The sequence below is a fragment of the Xiphophorus hellerii genome, chromosome 21 (assembly GCF_003331165.1).
Source record: "Xiphophorus hellerii strain 12219 chromosome 21, Xiphophorus_hellerii-4.1, whole genome shotgun sequence".
NCBI classification, from domain to species: domain Eukaryota; kingdom Metazoa; phylum Chordata; class Actinopteri; order Cyprinodontiformes; family Poeciliidae; genus Xiphophorus; species Xiphophorus hellerii.
This window is the reverse complement of record NC_045692.1, coordinates 12,994,188-13,010,505: the sequence shown is the minus strand read 5'-3', so window position 1 is coordinate 13,010,505 and position 16,318 is coordinate 12,994,188. Positions and strand designations below refer to the sequence as shown.

Genomic DNA, 16,318 nt, shown 5'->3' with positions numbered 1-16,318 from the left:
CTGATTAAGAATGCTGCTGCTCTGACGGCGGAACACGTAACTGGACGAGAAAGAGGAAGATGTCGGGTGAAGCACCCTCTTTAGCAACAGCCGGGTCAAGGAATTCTGTCGTATAAGATTTAACAAAATTTCACGAGATTTCCTTTTAATTTCAAATATCGAAATGCTGGACTCAAAGCGTCCCCTTAAATATTGAACATAAAAAATTAAAAAGGTGGTGAGCAGATCCTTCGGTGTAACAACATTAGGCATTGTCACCACCATCAAGGTATAACGTTATAAACTTGCTTTTATACCATTCCTGTAGTTTTAAATCCTTCTAATAATGTCAAGACAAAGTGTTGGAGTGACAGAGGAAAGCTTCGGCTATGTTGAACAAAGAGTAATGTGATTCTGTCCTGTCCCCACCTATTGCTGTGCACAGCCAGTCAGCTGGCTAAAAGATGGCCATTCCATTCTTTTCCATATTATCGAACTGACAGGAGATGTACTGTTGTAGTGGTCAGTTGAAATATAAAGTTAGAGATGTATCCATTTATTGGTCAGAGATTGGAAATTTTTCTTTGGTTGATTCTAATGAGTGATTGGATAAATACTGGTTACATACTAAAAAAAAAAAATCTGTTTTTTTCTAATTAATTAAATGCCTCAAACATTCAGTGTCCTGAGCCAGAAGCAAATGTTGTTTATTTTTTCTCTTGCGTTAAACTGCTTAGAAAAAACCCCTGGACCATGTCAAAACCAGAAATCAGCAAATCAGAAGCCACAGAAAATATCAAAAATAAAATTTAAATTAAAAAAAATTAAATACAAGTGAATTCAGTCATGATTACAATGCACGCGCTATTATGCTCATCAGGCATGTTAACATTGCATGCAGGAGTTAATGAGGCATCAATATGAGGCTCATTAAGGTTGATGTTTGTGGTAAATAAAGAAGGGAAAGACAAACAGAAGCACATTGCTTCGTGAATAATTTACATTAAATGTAAGCCTAATAAAATGTGGGTTAACCATACTGTATGGAGGAGTAAACAGGTTGCATAAGAATAATCACTTCCCCTTTAAAACAGCAAAAATAGATGCTATACAGTTGACAGATGAAAACTGTGAGTCATCAGAATGAAAGGAGGAGCAGAAGATAGAGAGCAGGGTTCTCTGCTCTGATGGTGGGGGTCGAGGGGATTCATAGGATTCACACTGGTCAGCATTCGACCCTCACAACGTGTACAGAAACAAAAAAGTTGGATCTGAATCCCCTCATTCCTCTGACTTTATGAAGAGCAATTGAGAAAAGCTGCTGCTTTACACATGTCACTCCATGCTACAGCGGTCCAACTTGCACTGCTAGTTCAAATCGCAGCTTGCCCCATCGCTTTAGAAGACTCTGTACAGGTTGTTTTTATTTTAAAGGGTGGCGTGTTGCTGCATACTTTCGGACCACCCAGTCAAACTCCAGCAAGGCAGCTTCCTCAATCCAAGTTTTCGCTCCCTCCTCGAGAGCCAAGGATTCCACCCTGGGCAGTGGGAATGGTGCCAAGCACATGCTAACACCCAGTGCCATGGATTCATTGCGTTTGAAAAGATGAAGGGGACGGGGTGGGAGGGCTCACCCAAACAAATTAAGATGACAGAATCTCCACTGACAACCCCATGCTGACAAACGTTAATTAAAAGCATCTTCTCATTTGCAGATCACATTGATATTAACAGCATATGCAGAATTTAAACATTTTCTGTCTTACCACAGCAGTGAATAATAAACCCCAGCTGTAATAGAATAAAAATCTACCACATTTAAAATATAAATATATATAATTTATTTATTTATTTGCTTTACTGTACCGCTCAGCAGCGCAAAATAAGGGAAAACAGCTGCGGAAGCACTGCTACACGGTCATGTGATCTCTGCTGTCTCCTCTGCTCAAGCCAAACTGACTGAGGGGCTCCTTCATAGGGATGAGAAGTAGACAAGACTGTCATTTGGCTGTGGAGATCAATATGCACTTTGCCACGGCTGACCTAGATAAGTGGAGGAGCACGGTCACTTGTCTCAAGATTCCTGGTGCCCCGGTTGAGTCTCTGTGTAGGTCTGACATACTAATTATAGTTTGTCATGTACCATAAGTTATATCAAAACTACTCAATATATCAGATCACAACAATGGATCTACATGGATGAATAATTTGCACGCCTAGAATATACCTGGCTTGATGGAAATACATTTAATACCATACTCCAAAAGTGTTGCAAACGTCACCATGTGTTTGCGACACTCTTGTATGATTTATTCATGAATAATATACCAATACTCATGTTGGTATGGCTGACTATATGACTAATATTGCATTACTATTAAGAAATATTTATGCAATTTCATGTCTTCCTGATGTTTTGGTGTGTAAAAGGGGATTCCAAACTGAACTCGGTGTGCAACGACAGAAAATCAAGAAGATGTTCATACAGTGCTGTATTAAACTCAGTCTAGCTCACCTTTTCATCCTGGGAAAATAAAATCACAATGATGTTACCATCACCATGTTTCATAGCAAGATTTATGATGCACTGTGTTAAATATCAAATAAAATCTAAGCAAAAAGTAAATAAAAAAAAGTTCAAAGGAGTCCAAGTTCTTCGGAAGCCAATGATGGAATTAAGATTTTTTGATAACACTCAGAAACGCAAGCACCTACTTGAAGCCGAATCAGCAAATGTGCAAGTAGAAAGTGATGCAATTGCAAAGGGGACTTGGTGTGACTGAAATTCTGCGCATAAAGCAGCACATTTCAACTATTTGCAACAAACTGTTGACATGTGGTTTGGGATCCTGCTAAATCCAGAGCCCAGCAAATATTCACAAGTCTACACATTATGCCAACTTCTGAGCAAAAAACAAAACCAAAGGGCAAAGGCAGTTTGTGCAACAGAATACTCAGTAGCTTGCAGAGCAACCTTTAGCAGTAGTGACTTGAAACATTCATCTTATGTACAACCTAATCAGTCTCTTGCATCACAGAGCAGGAACTCAAATTCACATGCTTGCTTTTATGCAGAGCTCTTTCCAAAGTCCTGGCAAAGCGTAACCATTGGCTTAAAATGTGAATTTTGAGCAATTCACAGAAACAAAACGACTTTCTCCTTACTCCGCCTTTCTATCCTTCATTTACTACACTTTAGCCACGATTTTTGCCCAAAGGAATATCAAGGTACACCCAGGTCATTATCATATTCCTACATAGCCCTAAGCTAATTTGGCTGCAAAAGCGCCTCAGCTGCTATGAGAGGCGTATCAGCAGCAGATCATCTTGTCCTATTATGAAACTGTACATTCACACATGATGTCAATGTGAACCAAAGTATGTCAGTCATGGTTTTAAAGGTCATGAGAGAGTAGGAGCAATAGCTGTAAGGGCACCATCGCTCTACCTGATTGCAAATTAAGCCCTAATCATTTATGCACCATCACTGTACCTGCTGTGGTTATTCCTCATTTTTTTATAGATGAAGGACGTTGCCAACTAATTTTGCAACACAGTCACCTGTTGTTTTTGAATTTTTGACTGAAACTAGCTAGAAATTCAGCTAATTTTCTCATTTCTTTCAATGTTTTGCTAATAAAAAACACAGTTCATGGCATTTCACAGACAACAAAAATCTTCCTCTCCATTGTGGTTGGGGAATGACTGAAAAATTCATTTCTTAAAAAAAAAATGATGAGAACATTTAAATATCTTTTTATGATGAGGTGTTCTTCGTGATTGTGCAGTTTGACATAAAAGTTTATAGATTTTACTGAATTGCAGAGAAGCTTTAAACCTAATGTGAATGATTAATTATATTTCAGCTCTACAGTCCACATGTCCCTGCATTCTGTCCTCTTATCACTGCATAAAATCCTGATCTTTCCATCATTATTTCTGTTTATAGCTTCTATAGCAATTGAGTTGGCAGAGCAGATTGATGTGCTAGTATAAATAATCAGAGATCATCACTTGGTACTGGTTGCATTTTAATCTTCATATTATTGGGAATTTTTAATATTTGTAGAGCTTGTTAGTTTTGTACTTTTCTTCTGTCCTCTTTGTCAACTGGTTGGTTTCAAGAAGATACACACTTTACTCACACTACACAAGAATACATAAATGCACAGTCTGAAGGCTATAGAAATCACAAAAAGGCAAAAATACAGTAAGAAGAAAAAAAAAAGTACAGTCTGGATTAGAAACATATTGGTATGGTGACACCGACAGGCTGTGATTACTTCTTCAGCTGTTTGTCCTCTCACCTTGCTGGGATGTCTCATTTTCTCACCACATATATTTGCTGTTTTTTTTTTTAAGTGTTAGAAATGTTTAGTAATAGCCACGTTGAAGTTTATTCTAGGATAACGCTCCTTGTCACTTCTACTTTATTAACACTTGTGTTATCTAGTGCTGTTTAACATACATCATCATCATTAAACGGTGCTGCTCTCATCACTTCAGTGCTCCCAGCCACCTACCAAACACTGGGGAAGGGGCGTGTGCCATTTAACTTGATCATTTAGTGCTGCGTTCACTTGCAGTGGGATGTCTAAGATTTGTTCAGATGTGTATTTACACACGGCAGTGCGGATTAAACACCTTATTTTTATTTTTTTTTATTAATTAATGCTTTCAATTGAAGCCCTAGTTAAAGGATAAGCAACTGCTAATGATTCAATGCATTTAGTTTATAGAGATATTCAGAGGTGATTGGTGAGAAACAGCATTTGATTGGCAGAAAGGGGTGATTACATTTCCTTTTCATTTCTAGACAAAGCAGAACAATTTACCAAGGAGCCAATTAACATTCCTTCCTCTTGCTTGACTATTAATATGAATATTAACTTGTAAATGTTTTAATATACTAAAAATTGCTTCACTTTTTGATGCTAATGCAACTGACTTGGAAAAAAAAAACAAGAGAAACTAGCTAAGGTAGATAAAAAATCTTCCCCAGGTTGATGTTCAGACAGTCCTGTCATATTCTGACACAGACAGATAAGGGACCTAATTTGAAGTCTGGCTAATAACACAACGAGAACAGCTGTTGAAGCAGAGACAGAGTTAATAATCCCCACTTCTTTCCTTCCACGTCGAAGCAGCTCTCGGCTTTCCATCAGCAACCGCTGCCTTACTTTAAGAGGTCCCTTCACTGTGCCGTTTCGCCATCCCCTCTCCTCCGCTGCGCTGTGAAAAACCTGGCCATTACCCCACAGCTCATCCCTCACGCCCACCCAAGACCTGTCACACGCCTGTTTCCATGACGACACAAACGCAGAGGAAGAGGGGTGAGATGCCCGGCGAGACAAAGACAGCAGATAACATGGGGAGAAGATGCATCATGTCAAGAACACAGAGAGGACCCTATAGAGCCTGTGATGGGCAGATAACACAACACAGGCAGGCCTGTTGTCCAAGCTGGAATAGAAAGCATATGTTTTCTTGAAGATTTGTTCTTTTAACAGAGTACAGCCAATGTGTCAACTTTAAATGTGAAAGTAGTCTGGCCAGAGTATGAAGTAAAAACGCAATCCTTTGCATTTAGTTCATGAATGTCCAGATTTGTCAGGTTTTGTTTTTTTTCTTTTAAAAAGAGTACAGGAGAAAACTTTAGAGGGGCTGTCTGGTTCAAAACTGATCGTACAGACATTAGCACCAGAGACGGTTGCAGTTCTCCAGTGTTCTACTCATGAATCAAAATGTGTTGGCAAGAGTGTGGGTGTAACTTAGTTCACTGGTCAACCATGACATTTCTGAGTCACTAATTATGTCATTTTAGTGGGCATGCCATTTACTTATCTTTAACAATCTGAACATTCCATTTATGCCCACAAGTCCAACATTTAACAATACTTAGATTTACCCAGATGACTGGAGGATTTCTTAGTTTCACATACGCATTGCTGACTTTCAAACCAAGTCAGAAATTAGAGACATATTGAGTTCTAAAATCAATGACGTCATAAAAACAAACCAAAAGCTAAACTTGAGCTGCAATTGCAAACCAAATAAATATTTAGTCTTTTGGTGTGCAGGGGGCGTTCCTAAAGGCCTTCGTTGACTCTGTGGTGGTATCAGCCATCTTTCATGGGGTTGTCTGTTGGAGCAGCAGTTTATCTACAGCTGAAAGGAAGCAGATGAGCTCATCAAGAAGGCCAGCTCTGTTCTGGGTTGCCTAATAGACCTAGTGCAGGTGGGAGGAGATAGAAGAACTCTGGCTAAAATAACATCACTGATTGACAATCTCTCCCAACTCATGATTAAGCAGTTATTGAACTGTTACTCCTTCAGATAAAGACTGCTGCATCTTAGGTGTACAAAGGAGAGTTATAGTAGATCCTTCCTCCAAGCAGCTGCTTGACTTTATAACCATCCCTTCACATTTTGAACATTTTTCTTCGATTAACCTGCTCAGCTGCACATTCCTTTGGACCAGAGTACATCATTTCTAATAATTACACAGTATTTATGTTGAAACTTAAACACTAATTGATTATGTGAAGAACAGTGAGGCTTGCACAACTACAGCACCCAACATAAAGAGGGCCATGTTGGCACGTTGTTAGGAAGATCATGCTGAAAAACACCAGTAGCCATCAGCGTTTCAATGCTGGTCAGAACTGAATCAAACTTTTAAGCATCTAAACTGAATGCTGATGTAATTTCTGAACTTTGCTAGGTACAAACAGTTATTTGTCACTGTGGTGAATTAAAAATAGTGTTGCTAAATCTATCGGTAATTTGGCCGATTTTTAGATCTCTGGGGTATGTTCGTGCTTTTCTCCTGGCTAGATCGAATACCGTCTTAATCTTCACTTTATGGACTCAAATTTGAGCTGAAGACTTTGACAATCATTACTTTTCTGTTATACCCCGACGCTGAAGTCCAGCGTAATAAAAGTAACGCCATCACTTTTCTGTAACTTCTGGGTGTCTTTTTCCATACTTCTCAGGTTTGGCCAAGAAAATTAATGAATCTGTCATAGCTTACAAAACCAAGCAATCGAAAAGTAAAACTCATATGAATGATGAAATAAACCATAATACTAAAGCACCACGTTAATGAAAACTTGACGAATATTATTTTAAACAGTTGTAGTAAAGTAGCTAAGGACTGGTTGCTAGTATCAAGGTATACACCTTGGTGTTGCAGAATCACAAGTTGTCACCATGCAGATGGATGCCAGAGAAGGTGACAGTACAACCAGAGTTTTGCTCTCCAACATGCCCTCCTAGCTACCCATTGGTGTGTGTACTGCACTATTAAGAGTAGTGCAACAGTATGAGACAAACGAAACAGCCGAGTCTGAACGGAGCAAGGGTCAAACGATTAGTCGGCTGAATCACTCAGGTGGTGCAACAACGCAACCTATCACAGAGCAAGTCATTGCACACATGGCCACATGTTTGTTGGCCAAACTCAAGAAGTAGAAGAAAATGCTGCTTCATTTATTAAAATTATTAACAAAACATAGTACGAAGCATTTGGATGCTGCTGTGAATCAATTTAAAACCCAGGGTGGAAAAACATGTTAAGAATTAAGAAAGCAACATTTAAATCATGTGACTTGAGGGGATAAAAAAATTACAAACCTGCTGCTATAACTGCAGCAATTTGCCCAGTCAGAGAATGACTGAGGAAATACTCATGTGCCAAGTTAGTGTGAGAAAACTTCCAGCCAGTTTTCCTTGTGTAAACATCCAAATATTTGCACAAGTGCTTGCGTGGATTTCGTCATCACCCCACTAACATTCTTCACTGAAAAAGGATATTCTGTTTTGTTTTCCCCCTTCACATTAACATCATTATTTACGCGACTCTCCCTGCACTTTGAATCTGAAATAAGCTCGGACATTCAGCTGTGCTTGACACTGGAGGAATGTGGACTTGAATGCGAACAGGACCGCATTCTTTCTGAGTAGTTGGGAGGTGTCGCAAATGTCATAAGCTTTTCTCTAATACCCGTATTTCACATACACCCAAATGGGCATCAAGTAAGATTAGGGGAATATTTTGCAAGCAAAAAGCTTTATCGAGATTGACTTTTGCTACCGTAAACTTCAAGTCATTTGAGATAAATACCCACAAAAAAGCTTAATTCTTCTTGCTCACCTTAATACCCTGCACATTTATCACACCTGGCAAAAATGTGTAAAAAAATATTTCAAAATTCAGCTTAAATTTTAGTACAAAGTACATTTATTAAGTGAGTGGAGAAAAAATATCAAGTTGAGAAAATATATATATACATTTAATAAAAATCCCAGTGTCCCATTTGTTGGCATGCCAAAAAAATTATTAGACGGTCTAGAAACCTAGCACTTCCTGGTTTCCTGAGGGATAGATATATATATATGACACTGTGTTTCTCTTAGCAACTTATGAAAAAGGGAACCACAAGAGAACTTGTCATTAAAGTTAGACATGTTGATCTTTGCAAACAAATCAGGAAATAGCTACAAAAAACATGCTATTCAAATAAATGTACCTATATCTAAGTCTTTTTTAGAAAGCTGAAAATAACAAGGCTAGAGGATGATAGGAATAGTAAAAAAAAAATCTCCAAAAATATTTTTTTAGAGAACAAGAGTGGCATCTTCGGTTTGCCAACTATTCACAAAAGATATTACATGTTAGCTGATTGTGTGGAATGTCGGGAAAGAAAAACATTGTCTGTCCTACCATAAGAAACAAACATGTACAGTGTGTCAGCTTTAACTGTAACCTTGTGCTTCGATCCGACAAGATGAAGATTGAGTTTTTGCCAACAAACAGAGTGAGTGTGGTGTAAAACCAACCCAAGTATGGTATGCTACGGTATCACATCTATGATGCTGTGGGCCAATATTCCTTCTAAAGGAAGAGAAAGGGGCCCGCGATGAAACACCAAGACATTTTAAATAAAAACCTGGTGGTATCTCCCAGAAAACTGAAAATGGACCATCACTGGGTCTTTCAGAAGAATTATGAAAGCAAAAAGCTCAAATATCCCTTCTTCTACATGTGCCAAACTTCTGTTGCTTCATAGTCACACATGTCTTCACGAACAGCATCTCATACAGCAGGAAACGCCGTTTATTTTGATATGAACTTGCTTGAGAACACTCACAGCTTAATGGCTGTCCTATAGAAAAATGGAAGTTAACACATTTGGGTGAAAAAAAAAAAAAGTAACCGCTAAATGTAAAGGATGTCTTGCAAAAAAAAAAAAAGAGCACAAGTTTGTAATATCAAATCAGTTGGGGGGTCTGGATCACCAGTTTTTATTTTTCAACCTTCGCTCATTTGGCACCGACAACTAGTGGATATTCTTCTCAAACCAAAATGCTGAGATAGTGGCAGATCACAGCATGTGAAAAGCATAACATACTAGTCCCCCCCCAACTGAATCGATTTAATATTATTTCAGATGTCAACTTTAATAACTATGTCAAAACAGAGTCTCTGGTTTACCTTCTTGCCAGGCAGTAAAACACTGTATGTGCTTTGACTGAGGCCAAGGTGCTCCGAATGAGAAACACAAACCTTTGTGCGAAAGGTGTTTCTCCTAAACTTCATGAAACTTGTCCTTTGCTACGACTTCTGGCAGATGTGCCTGAAATCAATCGCATCCGATTCTCACAGAGGCAAACTAGCTGAAGTCAAACTGCAGCAGGACAACGTGTCACGCAAGATCTTGTATAGGCGATGTGACAACTACGACACACCGTCAGGTGGGCAGAGTGATGAAACACAGGCTGCTCAACTGGTTCCACGGGAGGCGTTCCTCCAGAGAAGTGCCGACACTCATTGAAATGACACAAGCTGTCTGCCTGTATAGTTCTGAGTCAGTCAAGCAGAAGGGGCCCTTTAGAAGGAGAGCGCTGCACTTGAAACACAGGCACAACAAACGCAACACACAAGTGAAACCTCCAAGCAGCATCCCCCCATGCTGCATTAAAGACTTACATTTTGAGAAAGCATCCCTTCCATTCACTCGTAGGTCCAAGTGGAGCTGCTCAGTATAACATATCAGCATCGACAATGCAGCGTGCGTGTTAATTAGAAACACAGTATGCAAGGCAAGGCAAATTGATCCGAGTGAGTCATCTTAAAGCTATAAACAAAAGCAAAACATGGGCAAGTTTCGTTTATTGGGAAGAGAAGGGACGGAGGGGGGAAGCAACACTGCAAAAACAGATGGTAGCAAGAAATATTTGTATTAGTTTAACCAAACATCAGTATTGCACTGATCAGGGTATGGTACTGCGTTATATTTATTCAATGTAAAAATATTGACCAAACTTTTATCATGTCCTGTGTTTGTTTTATCTTTTATTTCAGTCATTAAAAAGAAAAAAAAAAAGTTTAGAAAAAACTAGCAGTACTTTTACAGCAGGCTATATACTGGATAACTTCATTTACAATGCCTTGTAAAAGCACTCGCACTCCTTGAACTTTATAACATTTTGTCACATTACAACCACAAACTGAAATACTTTGAGATTTTATGCTGTCACACAAATCTACAGTGTTCAAAGTTGTAAAGTGAAGTAAAAGTGAAACCCAGCTCACAACATTTTTGTGCATTCAGTTTTACACCGGATACATTGATACATACAATACCTTTCCTTCAGCTGACTGCTCTGCTACTGTGTCATGTTTTCTCTCTATATCACTGATTTATGATGCAAAGGTGATGGGTTTTTTTTTACAATCCAGATAAGACGTGTCATTTTATTCTTTTTTTCATTGGTGATTGGCACATCATTCCTAAGGAGATTGAAATGTGTGCACGTTCCTTTGCTGTTCAATTATTGACCTGATGATGATCCAGGTTGCCTGGGAGCACTGTCAGTACATAAATTATTCCCACTGTAAAAATGTAGAGTTCAGACCTTTCTCCCTTCATTTTTGCTAACAGCCCTTGCCGTCCTACTCCTTGTATTTGTCTTTAGGACTATTACTTTTAATACCCCTAAATAAAATCCATTGCAACCAAAGATTAAAAAAAAAAAAAGAAAAGAGAGTCCAGCAGTGTGTAATGTAATCTTAAATGAATGCAGCAGCCACACAGCTGCAAGTGATTTCCCCTTTTAGACAGAAATCTTAAAAGTGTGGCTTGTGTTTGTATTCAACCTCAATTTACTCTAACATACTTAAATAACATCCAAGGAACCAACTGCCTTTAAGAGTCACCATGTTAATAAATAGACGTCTATGTCATGTAATCTCAATACAAGTATGTTCTGCTAAGTCCTCAAAGGTTTGATGAAGAACATTAACGAACAACATGAATACTAAGAATTACATCGTACAAAGCAAAGATAAAGTTTTAGATCGGTTTTGAGAGGGGTTAAGTTCTTAAACAATATCCGTAGGCACAAAATGTTAAAGTTGCCCACGCACACGTTGAAAGCTTATTTTAATGGTAGTGAGCACTAACGAGGCATTGTGACGCACGCCAAAAGGAAAATACACACCAGTTTAGCCATTTGAAAATAGTCCTCCAAGCACCGTTAACAATTTCATCAACTTTATCTGACGTGGCAAGTAGCAAATAAAGCCTCGTTTCAACCACAACAAACGCAAGAATAGATGTACGCTTCAACACATGGTGATGGGAACTGTCTTCACTCGCTCATATTCTGCCAAACAGCGAGACTAGCCCGCAGCTACAACCGCTAGCATGCTAACTATGTCCCTGCTAAACTGGCGAACTTCGTCCCGGTGTTGAAGGAACGGTCCCTCGCTAACTCAGCACAAAATAACAATGACACATGAAAGTGTTGTGCACGTTAAAATTCCGGGTTGGGTGACAATACACCGTTGGCCGGACCCACATGAAATAAAAACAGCATATGAAAAATGCAAATATCTTTTTGCGAGCTCACGGCTTAGTTTAGTTTGCTGCAGAAAACACAACTGCCACAAGCAGGGAGCCTAGCCAAGAAGCTAGCACTTGCTAACAGGCTAACGCCAAAGCGAGAGAGCCTCTGTCAGACAGACACACGACCGAGATTGGAGACCTCTCGCTCCGAATCGTGGATTTCACAACGGAAACAAGCCGTCTGTTCTCTGCCAGAAGCATAGAGGCGTGTGGCTACTTACGATTTGAAACTTTCCGCCGAGTCCTCACTGTTAAATCCTGTTTATCCCAGCCAGCTCTGACCTTCGCGGTAGCGAAACAACATTTCTGCTGGCTAACTGTGCCGCCATGTTACTCCTGCTCTGCAAACCAATGCTGAGTGTTTATCTGGCTGGTAGCTGCTGCTGCTGCTGCTATCCTCCCCCACACACACACGAAACCACATCACGGGGCTCCGAACACAAATCGACTCAGTTACCGCCGGGGGTGGGGGCTCCTGTGCAGTCCCGAGGCTCTTTACCTGTTAGGATTACGGTACTTGCTGTTTGATTAATCAGCATCACTCTGACGACATTTAATCTGCCGACAGTTTCTTGTAGTCACCACTGTACAATATCAACAATGTGTGTGTTTTTTTTAATGGATGTTGTGGTTGCAAGGATATACTAAGCATAACACCCCCACCCTTGACTGTGGTTCTTCTAGAATAAAAAACCTCATTGTTTGAAGAAGATTGCAACTATTTCGCTCAGGCTCACCAAAGTAGTTGTAAATTTTAAGATCATTAACATTTATGCGATGTCGTAAAATTGGCGTTGCAAGAGCTGCATCAAACTGCAACGCTCAACATTGATGTTTTAGCTCATTTTAATTAAATCACTAAAATGTTGCATTTCTCCTGTTAATAATTAACAGTTGCCGAACTAAGTTGTAGTGAAATTTTGGTTGACAGTTCTATAAACCGACAAAAAGTTCTCTATTGAACATGTTCTTTACAAAGCCTACCGATTCTTAATAACCGTGTACTTATATATATATATATGGCTATTTTGATTTACTGTCTTGACCAAATATCTATTGACCAAACAAACGAGCAGGGGTTTTCTGAGCCAAATTTTGTGCAACAGCACCGCCTAGTGGTCTGTTTCCAGTTTAAATCAATCAGTGCTAAGGTCATGTCCTCATTGTGTGCGGTTGAAAAATATTTGAGTGGGAATTAGGCAGTGTTGTATAAAGTACTGAAATCTCAGAGTCAAGTAAAAGTATAGGTACCTCTCCAAAATATGACTTTGGTAAAAGTCCAAGTCACTGACTGAAATGTTACTTGAGTTAAAGTCTTAAAGTATCTGAAACGTCTTGTACTTAAGTATGGAAATTGCTGTAAAAATGGATGTACTCAAGTAATGTATTGAAAAGTATAAGTAAAACAAGGCAAATGCAGTTTGAATGACATTTTTTATATTTTGGTAAACTTGTCAAAAACACTTAAAATAATGTACACAATCAAGTGCAGGCAAAATTAAACCCGCTAATAGATTGTTCCAGTTTTAAAAAGTAGCACATGTTAATGGTTTTGAACTTGCATGCCTTTCCAATTTAGTCTAAATTGCTATCGCTATGGCTTCCGCCCCCCCTTGAACAGAGGAGTCTAGGTAGCCTGCTACAGTCAACATTAGGCCTAAGCTAAATACACCACGTGTGGAACTGAAACAATGCCAAACAAAGTTCATTTATACAGGTAACGTTATGCTCAAGATTTCACAATAGTGCCTAGTGACCAAGCTATAGTTACTGACACAGGAGGATTATAACCATTTCATAAGAAGTTACCTCGATGTGTTTCTTCAAGTTGGACGGGGAGTTTTTGTAAGATAGAATTTCCACATCTTCGGGCAGGAATAACATACACTGCATGCGCTACGACAAATCTTTAACACCCACGAAAGAGTATATTGTGTTTAAATAAGGCCATGGGCTCTCATCACCAGCTGGTGGTCCCCCTGGAGCCACCAGCAGTCGTTGTGGTCTCCGTCTCCTCCTCCATGTGGCTGCTGCTGATTGCGAGACTTGCTTTGTGTTTAATGGGAGAAGCGAAACAGGTGTATCCTATTGGTGGTGATGAACAAGCCCAGGCAAGTAAGGCTACCGACTTTGTTGCAGTCAATCAGTAGGTGGGGTCAAAACACTTGCGTTTCTCTCTCTCGCTCTCTTTTTTGTAACGAGTAACTAAACCACACATTGAAAATGTATCGGAGTAAAAGTATGCAATTAAGTTCGGAAATGTAGTGAAGTAAAAGTGAAAGTCATCCAAAATGTTCATACACGAGGAAAGTATGAAGTACTCCAAAATATACTTAAGTAAAGTAGTGAAGTGGTTTTACTTCATTACTATACAACACTGGGAATTAGGATTAGACAGGAAACTGATAAATAAGTTAATTTACTCAAATATGGATCTGTGGCCTAGAATGATGTCCCTTGAAGACTTCATTCTAAGATGACGATGATAGCAATAATAATAGTCATCACATTATTTCCTCTTTATTATATAAAAACCAGTGGAAAATTCCTAGTACTTTATAATTCACTGCATAATCTCTATCTTACATTTTACAATACCCCTGATTTTCTTTTATTTATTTATTTTTGGTTTTTCCTCAGAAAGAGCATTTTTAATGTTACACCACAAGTTTTCAATTGCACTGAGGGCTGTGGAATGGACTGGCCACCCCATAAACTTTAATTTTGTTGGTCTGGAACCAAGAGGTTTCTCGTACACTGACGCATTTGAGATTATTGAAACATGGATTTCCAAGCCACTTTCTCCTCCGCACAAATCAACATGAATGCTCTTCAAGCATTTTCATGTATCCCATCTGACTGAGAAACATGGCATTTCTCAACCACAATGCTTCACGGTATACTGAGTTGGTTTTTCACTTTGTCTGGCTGAAACAAGAATATTACTTTCCCCAGTACACAAGATCCTGTGGCATTTCCCATTATTTTAAAATAATGCCATTTCCCATTATTTTAGTCATTGTGTTTTATCCATCATTGGGCATGCTTATGGATTATTGCTGGGTCTGTGACGTCTATCTCCAGCAGTCATTGGGTGAGTGACGGACGTGGTACAACTTAGACGGCTCACTAGGTCACTTTTTCAAATTGTATTACATTAAACTCTTTTCTCTAAATTCTATACACAAACACCCCATTATAACTATGTTCAAAAACGTTTTGAGATTTTTGCAAATTTATTAAAAACAAACAAAAAACAACAAGAAATCACATTTGCATTAATATTCACAGCCTTTGCTTTTCACTTTGTTGATCCACCTTTAGCAGCAATTTGCACCTTTAGTCCTTTTGCCACAACCTTAGCACACCCATCTTTATGGATTTTCATCCATCCTTATTTGCAGCACTTCTCAAGTTCAAACAGGTTGGATGGGAGATGTCTGTGCAGCCATCTTCAGAACTTTCCAGAAATGTTCAGTTAAGATTCAAGTCTGGACTCTGGTTTGACCTCTCCGGTACATTCACAGAGAGGTTCTAAAGCCACTACAATCTTGGTCGTCGTGTTGTCTGGCTGGAAAATGAACTGTTGCTCCAGTCTTAGGTCAAGAGTGCCCTGGAGCAGGTTTTCATCCAGGATGTCTCTGTATGTTGCTGCATTCATCTTTCCTTGCTGTCCTGCTGCTGAAAAATATCCCCATAGCATGATGCTACCACCACCATTCTTCATTGCAGGCAGGCTGCTATATGCCTTTTAGTAAGGCCAGTGACATATACGTTTGCTGCCTCCGTCTTGAAGTAAGAGCTATCCACTTTACACCGAGTGAAAAACCTCACTGATTTGAACTCCACTCCACAGTACTAACACTTTTATAGAAGCCCTTTCAACTCACGATTCAATTATATAGAATCAGCATGTGACTATTGGATCTGCTGGTTTTCTGTTACTCTACTACACCTGCTATTAAATTATATGCTGCGCAGAATTATTTCTACCATAGCAAAATCAGTGATCTGGATACTGATGTTGGATACAACTGATATATATTCTGAGCTACTCTAGATCATCACTAGATCTTGATTGGACTTTGATACACGAAGCAAAAATAATCCAGAATGCTTCCGTTTTAACAAGATCATTTTATTTTTTTACAGGATAAACCCCCAGGGCAAGTAGAGAGAATCAAACACTGCTGAAGTTTATTGTATTTCACTAAACGGTATGCCTAAAATTAAGAATTCATTCTTTAGAATACATTTGTGTTACTTAGGTAACAAAGTCTTGAAAGTACAGCTGACTGGCCTATAATGCTTTGTGGTGTGTAAGTAAAAGGCATATGGTCAGCAGTTAGTCAGCCAGGCTCTTTTGGCACAGTCAATTCTCAGTAGGGATGGCAGGGAAGGAGCAAAGGTTTACCTCAAAAAAT

General features: G+C 39.1%; 1 protein-coding gene across 5 annotated transcripts in view; it reads right to left on the bottom strand.

Annotated features, from left to right (window-relative positions):
• Positions 1-12,435, bottom strand: part of ncoa2 (nuclear receptor coactivator 2) — a 74,537-nt gene extending 62,102 nt beyond the window's left edge. For 3 of the 5 annotated variants that reach the window (XM_032551230.1, XM_032551229.1, XM_032551233.1), the window contains exon 1: positions 12,116-12,434. The gene's annotated coding sequence lies outside the window, so the exon portion shown is untranslated. Of the gene's footprint in view, positions 1-12,115 lie in introns of all 5 variants that reach the window. The other 2 variants (XM_032551231.1, XM_032551232.1) reach the window with 2 other exon arrangements.
• Positions 12,436-16,318: the final 3,883 nt, after the last annotated feature.